Source organism: Lynx canadensis, chromosome F2 (assembly GCF_007474595.2).
Source record: "Lynx canadensis isolate LIC74 chromosome F2, mLynCan4.pri.v2, whole genome shotgun sequence".
In the NCBI taxonomy this organism is placed as follows: Eukaryota; Metazoa; Chordata; class Mammalia; order Carnivora; family Felidae; genus Lynx; species Lynx canadensis.
Window position 1 is genome coordinate 66,422,615 of NC_044320.2, and position 6,525 is coordinate 66,429,139.

A 6,525-nucleotide genomic window follows, 5' to 3' on the forward strand; every position below is an offset into this window, starting at 1 on the left:
TCATCTGCAAACCCCACTCGAGTTTCTCCAACTGACCCAGTAGTGTCTTTTACCTCAAAAGGATCCAGCCTGCCTTCTCACTGGGTCACTGTGGCTCTGCCCCCTCACCCTGCATGGATACCTAGCTTGCTCTAAGGGGCCAAACTACATTAGGACTGAGTTATTTAGGAAGGGAAGAACAAGAGGAAGAGTGAATATATATATATATATATACACATATACATATATATACATGATTTATATTTTACTTTACATCTAAAAAATAAATTATATAGATTAGATGTTTTATATAACATATATAATTTATATTGTTGTTTGATACAACACACTCAAAGAGACCTCAGGCTTTAACTGAAATATTTGAGTGAACTTTGCCTCCACTGAGCAGGTGCCCCTTCAAGGCAAGCTGACAGGTGCTTGTGTGTCAGGCTCCTGAGCCAGGGCACATGGCACTCGCCCCTAGAAAGGCCCTTTAGAGCACTGAACAGACTGGACATGTGCATGTAGTGGGCTCTGGAGTCAGGCTGCCTGGGTTTATATCCAGGCCTGCCACCCACAGCTGTGGGAACTCTCTAAGCCTCTGTAAAGGGAGGGAGTAAAGGAAAGAACTATATCATAGCACTGTTTGCAGCACTGCAGGAGCTGAGGTACTTTAAGCACTTAGCCCAGTGCCTGGAACATGGTAAACACCCAATAAGTGTTTGCTCTGATTAATACACCTGTATTTATCTTAATGTAATGAAGTCCACCACGCCCTGCTGGAGGGCTTAGGGAGATATGTAGGTTTAGCCTGTGGCTTCAGGTAGACCTTGGCACACAGCCCTGGGCAACTGCAAGTTAGTTTCTCCAGTTTCTGAAGCCAGGATGGCTTTCCGCCCTTCCTCTCCTCCCGCTGGAGGAATAGAGAGTAAACAGCCAGAGCATCCAGGCATTCCTTCTCTTGCCCACTTCCTACTTCTTCCCCTAATCTCCACCTCTCGCCACATCCTGAGGAAGAACAAAGTAGCAACAGATGGGGGAAGTGAGACAGGGCCAGGCTGAATGCACTCAACAGCACCCGCTCCCCAAGCTTGCCCAAGGCAGCATGATGATGGCTCAGAGCCTGGCCAGGGCCCTAGAGAGCCCAGATGACAGATAGCTTTGGCTTTGTTTTGGTTTCTTTATGTTGTGGCAAGAGGGAGGACCCTGAGGTGGAAAATGACCCCCCTGCTCCAGCCTCCAGTCCCTACCCCTCTGCCCTGGAATGGTGGTTTCTCCAGACAGTAGGAAAAGAAAGCTCCCTCCCTGCTCCCAGCCTGCTTCCAGACTGGCCACCTGCTCATTCTACAGGGTAGGCCTCTCTGGGACTTTTCATGACAAACAGTCTCCTGGGTTGTTTGGGGATGTGGGGTGTGTGTGAGACACTGGGGAGCCTGCTTTCCTGATGAGGTCACTGTTCCTTGAGTTATTACCTTGCTTTCCTTGGCCTGAGCCAGCAGCAGGAATGCCTTGGAGCAGTGTTTGTTTGTGAAACATCAAATCCCTGCCTAGTTACATCCAAGCAGGCCAGCTTGCCTCCAGACCCCAATCCCTCAGTAGGTCTTCAGTCTTTAGTCCTGTGGGTACAGGTGTCTGTTACCTGCCTTGGAACAAAAGGGCTGGAACATGGTTGGGGCAGGATGGGCAGGGGCCAGCTTCCTTCCTGGAGTGGGAGCATGTGGGCAGGGCCTGTGGTCCCCTGGGCCAATGTACTTTGTAGGTTTCATTTGCAGGCTAATTTCGCTGGTAGGGAATATGGGCAAGAGGCCAGGGCAGCATTTGGCAGCAAGGGGACATCTAGAGAGGGAAAGCCGTTTGAATTCACAGTGAAGTCACCCGAGTTGTCACTGCCCTTCACTTCCTGCCTGTGAGCCGATGGCCGTTGGCCTGCATTGACCTGGCCGAGGCACAGCCACCGGGCTGCAAGCACTGGCCCCACAGGCCATGTCGAGGGAGCAGGTAGCCTGGGCCCCTGCCAGCCTGGAGCTCCTGGCTGCCAGCTGCTGGTGGGCCTGCTCCCGCAGTCTGGCCCCAGGCTCTGAACATGATTCTATTTTAGGTTGCTGACTAGCTCTTCAGCCCTCATTCCTGTCTTGAGCTTCCTGAGTCACTTCTCACTCCCAGCTCTGTTTCTTTCTGAATGGAGTAGATTAGCATAACACCATATGTTAGAAGAGCAATTCACAATTTATAAAGCCTTTTTATGCACCAGCTCTCTTCTGGTCTTTCATCAGCCTGTGAGGTCCACCGGGCAGGTAATTTAATCTATGTTTCACAGATGAGCAACAATGGAGGCTCAAAGAAACTCAGGCAGCTTGATCAAGACACCCATGCACACAGGCACACTGCAAGTCAGTGTGGAGTTGAGTCTTAAGAACCAGGCTTCCTGTCTTGAGTCTGGTGTTCATCCCTACCACTCTACCTGTCCAGGTGTGTCCAGGATATAGGGCACTGGCAAATGAGACACTGCAGGACCACCTGTGGTGGCCATTTCTTTTCTTCTTGATGGAGGAAGTTTGCTTCTGGGGAGCACTGCACTTTGGATCCAAGGTGTTTAAAATGCTGGTGGGGGATAAGCAGGACTATAGACAAAGTAGAGGAAGTAGCCTGAATTTGCTCCCCCATGAGGGACCCTTTCTAGATGCTCACTCCTTCCTCAGCACTTTACCCATTCCTTTCACCTTACCTCCAGGTTCCTAAGAAAACCTCTTCTCCCTTCCTTCACTCTCCTAAGGCATAAATGATTGACTACAGTTTAAAGGGCTATTGCTCCAGGCCTTAGCTTACCTTACAATTATGTAGTTTATGCCTCAACTTACAAGAAAAGCATATTCAAACCCACGGTCTTGTGAAAATGAATTAAAGAAAGCGTCACTAAAATGGAGTCAGGAGGTTCAGGAGGGGAGGCTCTCACACCCTTCCGCTTCTCTTCAATTGCAAATTCAATAGGAAAAGGTGGATTTTGCTTGTGGATACCACTTCACTACAACAGCAGGAGGAAGGAAAGCTTTCTTCTCCCCTCGGTAACAGCCCAGCCAATGAGGGACAGTGATAACTCAGCCAATGAGAAGCCACTATACTTCAAACTCCCAGTTTATTCCAATGGGCTTGCTGTTTATAACAGCCGCCTTCTATAAAAGAGCGGTCCTTTCCTTTGTTCCCTAAACTTGATTGTGGTGTTTGCATAGCTTCCGTGTCCCAGTTTGTAGTTCTCTGCTATTCCTTAATAAATGCATTTTTGCTGGTTAAAGAACCAGAAGTTTTATTTTTAAGGTTATTAGTCTCCAAGAGAATGTATACATTTTTAGCGACTGGCATAGCCTGAGCAACTAGCGAGAACAAACAGCGGCTAGAGCACGGAGTGGGTGTTGAAGCCTCTGTCACCCCCTCCATAGCACCAGGCACCACCTCAGCTGCTGATCCGTGGGGAGGGTCTGCAAGAATCCCAGGAGGGGGCTGGGCAACCAGGGCAAGTGTGGCGCCTCGGGGAGCTCTGGGCATTGGCCATTGCCAGCTAGTGGGGAAGCGCTCTGATATTTCCACACTTGTACCACCGTACTTGGGGGCACCATTGTATATTAATGCCAATTGTCTTGTTTAGTCTTTTCTAGGATATTTGGAGGAAGATACTACATTTTCTTTTCAAAGACTGAGGAAACGATATCCATGAGGTTCAACAGCTTCTCAAGCTCTCACAGCTGGTGAGTTTCTGGCAGTTGGGTAAGTTTAGAGCATGGGGTATCCAAGATGGGAGGCTCTTTGTGAGACAGAGGAGATGGGAGCCCTGGGCTGGCAGAGGGCACCACACGGGCTCTAACCCCAGATGTCAAGGAGCAGATTGTGGGGAAACAACAGAAAGACAAGGTGTGTGTGTGTGTGTGTGTGTGTGTGTGTGTGTGTGTGTGTGTGTTTTGATGCTGGCTGGGAAGATGAAGGAGGGTGGAAGTGGGCAGACATGGGAGACATTGTTGGCTTTGCTTCTTGCCCTATATGGGAAGATTGTCACCCAGAGAATGTGATCACATTTGGAGCATTAGCTGTGGCATTTGATTTTAGAAATAGCTGTGTCTTGTTCATCAGGGGCTGCTGATTAACTCCTAATGCCCCTCCCCCACTCCCTGCAGTTGCTAAGCTGCGTAGAATCCTGAGCTCTGTGGATTGTGATGCGAGCAAAAACCTGGTTCATGTTGGAGTAGGGCCTCTCTTTGAAGAATTGCCGGGGCCTAGGTTGTCAAAGATTAGGAAACTCAATTTGCTCCTCTGTGGATGGAGTCTGAAATGCTGATCAGCACTTGCCCAGAATTCTAGGTACCACCCCCCAGCCCTGCTATTTCGGGGGCTAGATGGGGTCCAGGTTCCTCCTCCCCTCCCCATTTTTCCTGGAAAAGCACATATGCTTCTTAGGGTATCAGGTAAAGGCCTGGCTGCTTGCCCCCCTGGGAGGAAAGTTTAGCCTCATGACAACCTGTGCTCCAGTGGCTCTGCCCAGGACTCGAGATGTATGAGGTCTCTAGGAGCACCAGGGGTGTGGGGAGGACTTATGATGTGAAATGCTATGAGTCTGTCTACTTGGTTTCCCCACAAATCCTGACTAGGGGCTAGGAACCAGGTTGACACGGGTCCTGTCAGTGAACAAGTCCCATGTCAGGTTTCTTCTGCTGCCACTCCCTTGATAGCACATGGCCTTTCCCCAAACTACATGCTCCCTCCCAACAAAGGATATTAATAGGTGTGAGTCTTGTGCCAGGTCCAAAGTGACCAAAAAACCCCCAAAATAAAAAACTTTGTTTCTAGGCACGTGGCCTGTCTGCAAAATGAAGTTTTTCTTCCTCTGCACTTTGGCAATGCATTCACCACCAGCCTCTCAACAGAGGCTGACATTTCTTATATTAAAAACTACATGCAGTTCCTAAGAATTAGAATCCTTAGGCGAGTTATCTTCGTGTGTTTTTCCTTGCTTGTCCCTAGGTCTCTGCCAATTTAGAGTCAGAGACAACACATCACATGATTCCTTTTAAAATTGGGCTCTGGCTGCTGCTGCTCTGCCTGCCCACTGCCCATCTGCCTGCTCTGAAGGCAACCCAAGTATTGGGAGGGGTGGGGGGACTTCCAGAGAGCACACAAGTAAGAACTGAAATATTTGACTGGACTTGGTCCTAACAGAGGCGATTTTATTACCCTAAATGTCCTGGAAACCCTGTTGCCTCTGGCACAGGAAGGCTCCGGGCTCCGTCATCCTGGACAGCAGTCTGCAGCTGGCCTCAGCGTCCTGCAAGTGGCTGCAACGTGAGTCACGGGGCAGTCTCCAGCGAGGCTGAACGTGAGGTGGGCACAGAGGAGAAAGGCTCTTCTTCCCTCGCCTCAGGGGAGAGAGAGACCAGCAGGCTGGGATGGCCACTGGCCCCCCCTGGACTTTGTGGTGGGACTGAGGGCTCAAGATCAGGGAGGAGGGTGAGCCCAGAGAGGATGGGTCATGCCAGGCCAAGCCCTGTCAGAAATGGCCCTAGTGTTGACCGTTGGGCAGGGCCTGTAATATCAAAACCAGACACTGCCTTAGGATGGAAAGAACATTCTGGATTCTTTCTCACAATCCTTTTCATTTAGGTAAAGGAGCAGTGAGGTCCAGATTCATAATTCTTTCCCTTGGTGAAAGCTTCTCAGTCTATGAGGGAGCCTCATACTCTTGTGGTGGTTTATTGAGGTCACAAACAAAGCATACTTTATTTTTATTTGAACTGGTCAGTTAGGATGTTTTATGCCAGGCAAACACTTAATCATGAAATATTTAAATTAAAAATAAGTTAGTTCCTTATAAGTTAGATCCTACAGAAATCTCCAGGTGCCACATACAAATAGATAACATCAGCTATAAATTAAATAAGTTAAAATAAATAGTAGAATAGATACTCTGATAGGTCCAGCATAAATCACCACCCCTCCCCCCCCCCCATTATCTATACTGTGCAAGACTATTAGTCCATTGAGACTAGGCCCTCACTGAAAGAGAACTCAATGCCCAAATATTCAAGTCATGTTCCAACGTGAGGATTGGGTGCTGAGAGTCTAAAACAATGGCTGAAGGGCAGGGATCAGCAAGGTGAAAGCCCAGAAGCCCAGGCCTTTTATTCCTCCATGCCTCCTTACAGTTGACCTGGAGACATGGAAACAGGTAACTCAGCAAAAGGCAACATGTGGCCACAGAGCAGTAGCCTATGAATAACCATTGAGTCTGAGACTGGTAACGCAGCCAAATTCTTCATTGTACCAAGACCTGACAATTTCCAGCCCAGTCTTGGACTTAAATTTCATCATGGAGTGTCTGATTTTGTTAAATGGGTTGGATTAATTGAAGCTTCTGAATTAGAAAACAAGCCTTTTCGGGGTAGAGTTGACGCTACAGATGACAGATATTCAGGACATGTGCAACTAATGCCCTCCACAGGCAGACATTTCTAATGGACCACCACACTCCTTCATCTCAGACTCCTCCCCACACAGCACTCTAGG